Below are 12,920 nucleotides of genomic sequence, written 5' to 3'. Positions count from 1 at the left end.
CAGTATATGTAGGTAGTGTTTTTCAGCATAAACAAGTAAGCAACGAACTGTGTTTTGAAAACTTTTGACAGTGGTGACGGAGTAAAATTATTTTATTTCGCTGAAAACTTGATCATTTGTTTTGACAGTTCTAATTACAAATGAATATTTCTACTTTAATATGTACCCAGTCTTTCAAAATTTAAAATATAATTATTTTACTTTAAACATCATAAACTACAGAGTTTCTAAAAAAAACTATAGCGAAAATTTTTGATGCTTTTTTACTTATTCAAGGTAAGCTCAAAGCTTATAACAGCGACAAAACCATAATTATCGAATTTTTTGAATAAAAAAACTTCCAGATTCTTAGAATATGTGCACAATGAAGTAAATTTCGAGTACATGAAATTTTAAAACACACTTAACTTTAGTAAAGATAGTAAGAGCGACCAAAAAAAAATAATTTTGGCTATAAAAATCTTTTGAGTCTTTAGGAAGTGAAAGACGAGGCAGCTCAGATCAACTCAACCGTGCCAAACTGACGACTTATCCAACTTTGTGCTCATAATCTCTTGTATAGCCCGTGAGCCCACAGTGAAGTAAAAATTATTTGATTATTTTTGTCTGACTTTTCGAGGGACGGTAAAAGTATGTTTTTTAATTATAGAAATTGATGATTTATCCCTAGAGTAGAGTGTTAATGGAAATCACTTCCTACGTACAAATGAATGACATATGCAGTATATGTAATTCAAGACAGTTTATTGCACTTCTTATGTCATCCAAGATAGATTATTGCACAGAATCGACTCTGTAGCCCCGTATATACCGCTTACAAGTGTATAAACAATTTATTGTTTTACATTACTTGATAGTTATATAGATTATTTTCTTTTTAAGTTCAATAATTTGAAACGATCAAAATATGCGACTATCCGAACATATGTAATTTGTATTGCATCTTGTATCTGTGCATATATCTGACATGATGTTTATATTAAACTGAAATAAAAAACTAAAACTAAAAATGAAAATTCGATTTAAGAAAAAAATATTATATCGCTTAAGGCTACGTAAAATATTTGCTGTTGTTTTTCCACCCTCGTTGTCAATTATTCTTATTTATAACCACCCCAATAAATATCAAAGATAAATTTTTTGCTTAAGAAACTTACTGAAGCAAATAAATTGATGTATATGCTATAAACGCAGTCAATAATCGATGTCTATCGGAATCTTTAAAGTAATCGTAAAATTGATAAAATTAAATGCGGTAAGTAAATTGTTTTTATTATTTCTAAAAACATTCGTCCAAACAAAAAAATATCGATTCAGTTTGGAAAGGCATGACATATAATTTTAATATATAAATTATTACTATGGAAATGAATGGCCAAATAAACCTGGTTCAATTCATTTCGAAAAGTGAAATGGTAAAATAATTAGGTAATTCAAAACAATAATTTAAAAGAACAAAGTCTACAAAAATATTGGAATTTCAATTAAAATATTTTCAAAAATTTGTCCCAAAAAATGATAGCTCTCTAAATATCCTTTTTATCTCATCTTATGTCCTTGACCATCACTTTGATATTGATTTAAGAAGGAGTTTTATCAGTTTAAAGTGTTTATCTGTGCGTCTGTGTGTTTCTCAGTGGCATTTTAGCCTCTAAACGGTCAAACCGACTTGATTGAGAACATTTTATAGCTAAATTTCCAAAAATCGGTTTACAAGGAATAAATCGCATATGTCAGGGGTTTTTTAAATTTTGTAAATTTTATTTATTATTCATTATATTACACAAAATTTTTGAAAGTAAATGCTCAATACTTTAATAATAAACATTGAATTTAAATCTTCAAGTTGGTCTTCATAGAAAAATGCAAAATGTGATTTGGTTTAATTGATACTACTTACATATTGAACTATTTTCTACATTTCTCAAACGTTGAAAAGAAATCAGATAAATAAAGATATCAGTAAATGAATATCATCGATTCGTATGAAGATACGAAATTTTTAAAAGGCATAGAATATAAAATGTATATTGAAAATTTCCGACCTTCCAGTGATGGAGGTGTAATGAAATTTAACGGAAAAACGTCGAATTAAAGCTAAAAAACCGTATATGATTATTTTTAAGAGGACTTTAAAAATCAAAGTGAAGTTTTAATTTTTTGAAATACTTGTATGAACGTGATAAGAAAAAAAATGCCCAATTTTCCCTATCCTCTTTTTCTGTGAATACTTTATAGTTTTAAATGTGTTTCATGCGATGGTGCATGACCTTTTTAAATAAGATATATTTTTCTTTAGAATTTTTTATGTTGTATAAATTGTCTAAACATTAGATGCTATAATTTATCTTGAGTCTGCCATTTTTGGTTATATAAAATATAACTAATGGTATATTCTAACTCAACTCTCTGTTATGGAACGTTGGTTATTGTCCTCTTATTTAAATAAATACCAGTGTTCATTTAAGCATAAAGTCTCGTATATCAACAAGAGTACCTTGAATTATTATTTACTTTATATACAGAAATCTATTCGTTTCTATGATAGTATACATACTTCCAAATAACGTCTATGTACTGGATATGGAACTAAATCAAAGTTATGCTTTATGAAATCATTATCACAAACATTGTTTTACAACCTGAGGATATTCAGTCTCATTCTAGCCACAGATCATTACCTCTTTATTTTCAAGAAGGTTTCTGGGTGGCTGTCAAAATTCATTGTCAGCAATAGCACTTCTAGAAACTGCTGTGCAGTATGCTTATAGTTTCTGAAATCCATTTCATCTAAGAAAATTATTAAAGGCACGAAAATTTGTCGAATAATGTTTCGTTTGTTTTATTCTAGCCAATAGATAATTGAATAACAAAAATAATAGGCTATAAGTTGTTGAAAAAAGCTATTTTCTGGAGACCCCTCCACGATTTCTTATGTAGCTTCAAATAGCTGTTCACAATTCCAGATAAATACTGGGGGATCGCAAAACAATACATTTGAATAGTAAGATGTAACGTTATACATTATTTATATGCGTTTCCACCATTTATTTCATGGATTTTAATTTTTAGGTGCGAAAACCTCAAAAACATTTTGTAATGGACAAAATTTCATCGGTCTATCCGTTTAGAGGGATTTCAATTACAAAAACAAGCGGCGACGGTGACGATGACGCTAGTTCCATAATTTTTTTTCACCCAGAAAGTGCTAAACTTGCCAAAATAATCAAAAGTCACTTCAAAAGTTTGTGAATACTGTTCGAATTAATACAAATGATTGCCTATGTATATGGGAGTGGTTTTGGTTATTTCCGCTCATTTTTTACAATATTGAAATATATTCGATTTCAGACGAAAAATAAATCAAAAAATTATAATTATATTATTATACTATTTGAAAATATGCGAACGACGTTTTTTGTGAAAATTTAAAGTTAAAAATTTGCATTAATTGTAATTAAGCACATAAACAAACATAATAACTCATAAAAATAATTAATTCTAAGGATATTGATTATAGGTTTTATTAGATTTTGGAGATATTAACGAAAAGTTCAGTCACTAAACCATTAAATGTAAATCATTGAAAATCATATTCGAAATCAAATGAAAGATTTATTTCAAATTTTACCCTTAACTTACCAGCTGGTTTTGATAATTTTAAACATTTGACTTAAATTTAGTAACGTGTGGTATGAAGCATTACATTGAGTTGTTTTGTGTTTCAATTTGGGCAAATCCTAGTCGATTTATATAAAAATTTTGAAAATACATTTGAAAGATTATGTTACACAAAACAAATATTGTTTGAAACATTTATTCGGAAATCATTCATTTGGTTGCATTTCGATTGTAAAATTGGTAAAATAATATCAATTATTTTTTATCACGCAAATGCAATCAACAAAAAATATACACTATATATATACAAACACATTTATAAGCAATCTATACAAATCAAGCTTATAAATAGTATTCGAAGTAAACTGATTGTGATATATTTTTTTTTCAGAAAATTTCCTTCGTATATTGTCGATATTTATTAATGTCAAAATGATTTTTTTGGTAGGTATTATGTTTTAGTATCAGGTTTATTTTTCCATTTTTCTAAATAAACAATATTGTAATAAATTTGAATAAGAAATTTTTTGTTATTAAGTTATAAGTCTCTCTTTTATATTTTGTAGAAAATCAGATTCTATTTTACGCCAATATGAATTATATAGCATATAAAAGTATTATTGTTTTCTACATCATGCTTCGAACTTCCAAGTAGGTTTTTATGATAAATTAATAATTTTTATATGAATTACATATATATTATATCCTAAATTTATATCAAAGTTTTATACAGTTTTTAACCTCCGAACTAAAAAAAGAGGTGTTATAAGTTGGACCACGATGCGTGTGTGTGTATGTGTATCTAGCGCCTAAACGGATGAATCGATTTTAATTTTTTTGGTTTCGTTTGAAAGGTAGTTTGATGGATAGTGTTCTTAGCTATGTTGCGAGTTAAGGATTCTGAGTTTAGGATCTTCAAAAATGCTTTAAGGAAAGAGGTAATTGAACGGAGAATCTTATATATGTTTCAAGTGCGAGTACTTGCAAAATCAATGTTGTACAGCATTGATAACTAAAAGTTGCAACACTAGTGGTGATAAATAGATCGTACTAATGAGACATTTGCAAGCAACTATTTTTAAACATTCTATTTTTAAGCATAGTGTATGCAAGATTGATTCCATGGCCTTTGTTAAAAATGCATGAAATAGGTACTAAAGATCAGCTCACCAGTTTTTCAACCGGACCTCAAGTTGTACATGAAATTAAAGTTACAGAAATAGTTCCGATATTAGTCTTGTAATTACGATGGAACATTTACAATTGAATGAATTGTGATTATTAGCTATTTGCGAGGAATATTAGATACGTGTTACTTAATTTTTTAATTGTATTTTTAAAATTATTAAGGAAACCATTGAAGTCTGCTAAAAATAACCAAACTGGCCTTACGCTGGTTTTTGATAAACAGAAATATGAAAGTTCATGATATTAATTTACAATATTTCGCATGAAATATTAATTTTTATTCAGACTCAATAAATGTATAACCATAAAATAAAATAGGAAACTCATCCCAATGTGAAAATCACACAATATTGACATATGAACAAAAAAAATTTTATGATAAATAAAAAATAAACTTTCAAAACGAAAAAAAACATACATTAATATAGAAATAAAAGTTTAAATATTTCAAACACTTTGCTTAAAATAACATTCTATTTACAATTTGAAGTTCCGTTTTTCTTATTTCTTGCAAAATTAGGTAATAAAACTGTCAAACATTTCACAAAACTCTTATAGGTTTCACACACATACATATATATATCACATGTGTGTATACAGTGAAAACTGTTATCATTTTAGCGGCCTTCAACCAATAACCAATCAATTAATATTTAATTAATGTTTGAGCTGGAAGAGCTGCAGCAATAAAATGGCAATTAATCGTAGGCATTTTATTACATTGGAATAGCTTGAATCACATAACAACTTTAACGCTCCTTCTTAAATCATTTTCAAAGTGATGGTCAAGGATATCAGATGAGATGAAAAGAATATTTAGAGGGCTATCATTTGGGAAAAATTTTTTGAAATATTTGAGTTGACTTTGTTCTTTTGAATTATTTTTTTGAATTATGTAATTATTTTACCTTTTCACTTTTCAAAATGAATTGAGCCAGGTTTATTTGTCCATCCATTTCGAAAGTAATTATTTATATGTTGAAATTATACGTCATGCATGTTCCAAACTGAATCGATTTTGCAGATCATCGTCAATTTTTTAGTTTTTTCGGGTACGTAACTCTAAGTTCGTAAATTACCTTTCAAATGAAACCAAAAAAATTAAAATCGGTTCATCCGTGGAGGCGCTACGATGCTTCAGACAGACAAACACACACACACACACACATAGCGGCCAAACTTAAAACACCCCTTTTTTAGTTCGGGGTTTAAAAATAGGACTTGTGTTATACTGCAAATGTTGCGTCAAATATGTTTAATTGAATTATGAACATACATTGTACTGTGCCAAACGTTATTTGCACATTCACGTCATTTTAAACGACAACATTGTCATTCAAATATCTGAGATACCTGTTGCAGTAATGCCACTAAGAAATTTTGGTCATTGACTAATTTCCGACAATACTTGTATTTTAGTACACTTAACATATTATCATTGATATTTATGTAAGGAATTTTTTTCGACCTAAAACAAAATTTTTCTCTTCATAATGTTTACTGTAGGTACAAATTTATACCTTATAGTACGTACCTTCGTTCGAATACCTACATATCATACACATATAACTTCATATCTTTAAAACCTTAAGAAAGAAGGAGTAGTTTTCAAATTGGTGACGTTTGATGTCATTCATATTATATCCAAAGCGAAAGGAAGAGAAATGTGTTCCTATCATCTTCAAATATTTATATACTATTCAAATATTTGACATTAGTTAAGTGGAATGGAATCAAATGAAATGAATGATCTTATAAATTGTCTATTGTTATTGATATATCAATTATTATTTTATTGTTAATGAAATATTTAAAGTGATTGTAAACTTACAGTATTGTAATAAAGTTTTGGTTTATTGCACGGTACATACATATAATCCAAAAACATGCTTTGTAGTCAAGTAATGAGTTATTTTTGGTTTTACAATACCACGAAACTACAAAAATATATAATATATTGTGTGCTTATAAATTTGATAATAAAGATATCGTCAATCATCAATACGGTAGCTATAGTCGTCTCTGTTCATTAAATGATGGATCTTCGATGAACTCATAGTTAAAATTAAAATTTTGTTTTTATATCATCGACAACCTTATATTTTTATGGTATAATTAGAAACTAGAAGATATTCTAAATATTTTAGATAGTTTTTTATCACACTCTCTAGATTTAGAAGTATCAAATTCCAAAGGATAACCTAAAGGATAATCCATTTTTGTTTTGTTTGGCTAATAAAGTTCTCCCTACACGAGTATGGAATTTGATGTATTACTAGTAGGCCCGACAGACGTTGTCCTGTGAAAACACCAATTCACCAATACCTAGATTATGCTTGACCTGCCCGCAAAGCCCATCCCGCTGAAGCCGATGCCATCCCACTAAACCCAAATTTTACTCCAATCTATTGGATAGGCCACGATAATCTATTGGATAGGCCTGACCTTCGACTTTCGGCAATGGAGCTCGCTACGCTCACATATAGCTCTAATAATATCTATTCATAAAACATGAATAATAATAAATAATACCTCAATACTCTTAAAAATACGCAGTCCCTACAAAGTATGTTGTAATGAAAAGTAATATATGATTTATATGCGCTCTCACCATTTAATGAAATTTAATTTTTTGTAATTTTTTTAATAACTCTATAACTCTGCCAATATCGCCGTTCAGTAAATTCCTTAAGGACCATGCCCATATTTCTTATGTTTGTTCTTTTAAGTCCAAAAAATTTATGGTTCTTTTAATACCCAAAATATAAATACATTATGGTTAAAAATTGAAGTCATTTTTTAAATCAATGAAATTGTTCACCTTATTTGAGCTATATTTTATTTTAAAGTCTTTTCGATGGAAAAAAGCATTTCTATCAAAAATTTGATAAAGAAATATTATCGAAAGTAATTTGATATGTATTTTTGTATGTATAAGATGGTGAACTTTTTTAATTATTTTTTAATATTTTTACAAAAAAACATTTTATTGATTAATTTAATTTATGCAAATAACTAAAAAATAAAATAAAATAATTAATTTAACTTTCGAATAAATATTATTGCTGAACAACATTATGATAATCTTTAATTTGTGGATGAACAAAAATGTTTTTCACCAGAAGACAAAAAGTAAATTCATTTTAATTTTCATAATTTTTTTATAGGCAGACTCACGTTCCTTAAATCGGTAATACATCTACTTTTTCATATCAAATACATTTGGAGGTATTTGCAATCCAAGTTCTTCTGGACGCCCAAAGTTTTACCATGGGGCTAATATTAAACATGTAAACTTTTTTATTGGATTAAGAGGTAGGTACAATATAGGTACTTCTTCGTTTTTCTACTCACTTAGGTTCGATCCAATAAAAGATCAGTGTAGATTCACAATAACTACCTGCAAAGGATTGATTATTTTACAGAACTTTTAAAATTTTAAAGACAAGCCGTTTTTCATGGAAAGCATTTACGGTTTTTGTTATTCCTACAACTACCTTCGATGTCCATTCAATTATATTCTTCTAGAAAATAATTTCACACGAATCCATGATATCAGACTAGTTACAATATTTATACATACCTATACTTAGAACAAAGTATTTTATAGTTTATGTATACAATTAGTTAATTGCAAACATATAAGTCGTGGGATAATATTAGAAATGAACTAAACTCAATGAACAATGGTTTACTTTGATATTCAGTTAAGTTTTATTAAACCATGAGACCATTACAAAATGTTATTTCTATGTTCTTTTTGCTTGCAATTTGAAGTATTGTTAAGAGTAAGTATGGTATGATTCACGAAAAATATTGTTTGTTCATAGTTATATTTTCGAATGTATCGAATAAGTGCAGTTGCAAACGTGCTGTCATGTTTTCCACGTAAATAGAATCTCGTAGATCGTAGATTTCAATTTTTTTTTTCTTAATTCGTTCTTCAATTCTCCAAATGACAGACAAAAGGAATGACGGAATTTTATTCATTATGGGCTTACGGTCTTTATCTTTGTATATACTTAGTATGTCTAATATGTGTACAAATAATATCTAGAATCAAGATTGTATAGTTTATAGTAATCTCTAATATTATGTAATTTATAAAATATATATACGGCACTACAATATACCTATAAAATAATTATCACACTATATCGCGGTTTAATTTATATGTAGATATATAGCTATATCTATACTATACCAATATATAGAACATAACTATTGATTTAGGCCCATGTTGTTCAAATTGTAATTTAGATCAGGGTTAGTGGACTACGATGTAATAATAATCTCTGATAATCCTTAATAAGCCTTAATAATCCTTAATAATCCTTAAATAATCCTAATTATCCTAGTAACCTTATCAGCGGATATATTGAAAAATTTAAAGGAACCCAATCCAACATGGCACGATTCAATAAACAAAACACATATTCTTTCAGATTTCCATTCATAAAAAAGTTTCCATTCATCATCATTTCAGGTTTCCATTCATCAAGAGCGTTCCACAACCTTAAATCAGTACAGAAAGGTCTTGATATCAATTTCAAAGATCTTATTAAAACTTTAGACTAATAATCTATCCATCTATTATACATATATTTGTAGTGTGTAAATGTTAGTGACTGTACTCCTCCTAAACAGACGGAACCATTTTGAACAAATTTTTTGTATGTATTAAAATTGATCCAATGATGGATGAGATTTACCATTCGGCCCACTACATCTGCTTTTTTGAGGTTCCACATCCAAAAAATTAAATTTCATTAAATGGTGGGAGCGCATATAAATCATATATTACTTTTTATTGAAAACGGTAAAATAAGACAAAGGTAAATGGTCACTAATCCACGGTGCTCGGAGGAATTATAAGAAAAAAAAATTTTAATCATATGTATAAACAGTATATAACACATCTAGGGAGCAAAAGTAAAGAATGTCTCAGATCCCATTTTGGCACTTTCAGCACGGGGGTGAGAAAATATTTTTTTTAAATATGATTTAAACTAAATGTAGAGAAGTGGTATACTAAAATAAGAATAAAAATTTTTAAACAAACTAACTTGTTAATAAAAAATGTTCTTTTTTCTTTCTAAAAGTTTATTCAAATTTTTACAAAGTCAAATAATTGTATATATGAGAAAAATAATAAATAACATAAAACTTTAAATATAAGTGGTAAATTTTACCAAATGATAAATTCTTAAGATATTTATTTTTGGCATTCAACAAACCTTTTTTTACAATCTCTGTATATGATACAACACTTAAAAAATTAAAGACTTGTTCACACTAAGGTAAAAAATCCGAACACCCACTGAAGCCAAACGAATTATGCTACATAAAGACAGACATACGTTTTACATAATTTTCGGACATAATGAGCACTTTCATACGATTCTACTTGAGCTATTAACAAACCGTTTTGAATTTTTTCATCTTGCTCCCAAAAATTAACCAAAAAATTTTAGTTAATGTATTAAAAGTACGTGTCCATGTCAGCTTACCCAGTATATTCGTCGATTTTACTAGCAAGATACAGAAAATCTGCTCTGAATGTAAAATAAACTCATACTTGTTTCAAATTTAAGTCTCAAAACATTTTCTTTTACGTTTTAGTTGTTCAAAGTAATACGGAATTTAGAGCAAATGTAAAATTTGTAATTTATATTTGAAAATTTGTTCGACTTTCTTTATACGCCAGGCAAATTCTACATTAAACTCCTCTAGGGAAGGTGAAAAAATGTTTTGCTAGCAAAAAAAAGTTCTGCTACCTGTATTATTCGTGAAAAATAGCAAATTTTCGGACTCTTTTCAGATTTTGCTGTTTACGAATTACAAAGTCATCATTTTCAAAATATATTACATTCGAACAAACCACAGCTCCGTATGTCTAATTGTTTTTGAAATATGATGCTTGAAAAATTGGTTTGGTTTTCAGAAATATTAAAATTTTCAGATTTGCTTATGCTTAAGCCGTTAGAGATAGTACATAAAAAGAAACAAAATGTTGCTTATAAAAAAATAAACATCTCATGAGGGATCAAATTAGAGCAAAATGTTGGTGTCAATTTTCTCGTTAGAGAGATGAAAATTGATAGGTGGCTTCAACTGGTGCAAGCAATGAAAAATTGTGCTACCTGCGTAATACTACAACATTCTTCGTAAGGGTCACTGAAGCTATCTACAAATTTTTATGTCCTTATCTCTTATATTTTTGGAGAAAAAGGAAACCAAAGTTTTGCCTTAATTTGCTTAGACGTACAACTCCTACAACACTTCAGACAATTTACCTAGAAGCCACTTCTCATGAGGTTAGCGCATCGTCTTTTCGCCGATCATGAATATGATAAACTTGAACAGTATATACAAACCTTTATAATCGTGTGTTGTTTGTTATTTGTCGTTGAGTACCAGAGACAACAACAAACATTGAGAAAACATTATAATAATAACACATAAGTACATTTTATTCGATTAGAAAATGTTTTCTACTTACTTGCTTGCTCTTGCTATACAAATACGATTGGTTTAAGTGGGTCACATAGGTTAAATGTTAGAGTGTAATTTAAATCGGTGTATAACAGTAGCAGATACATAAAATAATAAATCATTCATTTTGTGTCTGTGTCGTGTCGTCTCATTTGATTTTCTCTTGTCTTCTCACTTATTTGTGTCTAGATACTATTTTGCTAAGTGTAATCATGTATATTCTTTTTTTTATTCACATGGAAACTAACAAACTATGATCCATTGGTCCAAAAGTCGAATTAACCCGACAGCACTCACGTTATGAGCATTTTGCTCACGCTGAGCTATAAATTACATTTGTTCATTGCAAATATCTCTGTTTCTATTGCAAATACGTCAAAAGTAATTAGAAATGATTGGATAGAAAATTTTGATATCTACATTTATTATTATTTCAAATTTTTTCGATATCTTCCATATGTTTTCGAGATATTTTCAAAAAATGATTTTGTGGGTAGTTTTTAATGTTTTTCTACCCTCTAAATAGAATTCAATATTTTTTAACTATGTATAGGTGCTTCAAATTTATGTCAAAACGAACTTATATTCAAAAATGCAAGAAGATCACTACTGTAATTACCACTGTAAGTCTTTTTGTAAAATTATTACTTGGGAAGGTGAAAGCTATCGCGTAACGTAAGGCATAGCGGTTAAAAACTTTTTTTTTTGTGGAAAGATCAGCCGTTTGATAAAAACTCCAATTTTGATCAAAATTTTGTGTTAAAAAAGTGTTAAACATCCTCCATCCTCCATTTTTAACCGACTTCAAACAAAAAAGGAGAAGGTTATCAATTTGACTGTATTTTTTGTGTTTTAACTCAGAATTTTCGACTAGGTGGACCAATTTTGATGATTCTTTATTTGTTTGAAAGCTCCTACTTCCCGGGTGGTCCTATTTCTCATAAGTATACACGACAAGAGGACGAATAACTCAATATCACGCCAACTGATTTCGATGATTCTTTTTTTAGTGACAAATTGGTTAATGTGCTTCAGATTCTCTAAAAATCACAAAATAAAAAAAACTCATCACAAAAAGAAAAACTTTTCCAAAATAAATTAACATGCACTAAAAAGTAAAAAAATAACGTCGTCGGTGTCAGACAAGCTGATGTAGCAAACTGTTCTGTCAGAGTTGTTTCCTTGGCTCACACCGATTCCAAAAAAGAAAACTGTTAATATTAATAACTGAATAATTTTGTTTGTTTGTAAATAATTTGTATTGCGTCTATTTGTATTGAGTCCCAAATTGCCTGAAAAGTATATTTCTCAATGACCATGTATGTCGCCCAGGCACCCAAATCTAAAATTATGAGTTTCCCAAACAAAACTAAAACTTGAAATAATTTTGAGATTTACGATATAAGATTTTGAATCATGTTTGTTAGTTTTTTTCCAACCTTTTGAATACTTAATTTCATACAGTAGCTAAAATACAAACAAAAATTTTTAAACATAAAAATATAACATTTTAATTTTAGTTAGATATACATAAAAAAATTTTACATAAATATAAATTATATAAAATAAATATGAAACCCTACTAAATTATTTATAACTAAATAATTTTATTTTGA

The 12,920-nt window shown here is 28.2% G+C and overlaps 1 protein-coding gene across 1 annotated transcript in view; it reads left to right on the top strand.

Moving 5' to 3' along the window:
• Window positions 1-12,920, top strand: part of LOC123292624 (hemicentin-1) — a 963,326-nt gene that overhangs the window by 99,490 nt on the left and 850,916 nt on the right. The gene's annotated exons all lie outside the window — the stretch shown is intronic.

The sequence above is a fragment of the Chrysoperla carnea genome, chromosome 2, assembly GCF_905475395.1.
Source record: "Chrysoperla carnea chromosome 2, inChrCarn1.1, whole genome shotgun sequence".
Taxonomy (NCBI): domain Eukaryota; kingdom Metazoa; phylum Arthropoda; class Insecta; order Neuroptera; family Chrysopidae; genus Chrysoperla; species Chrysoperla carnea.
The sequence above is the reverse complement of the archived record's forward strand: the minus strand, read 5'-3'. Positions and strand labels throughout refer to the sequence as shown.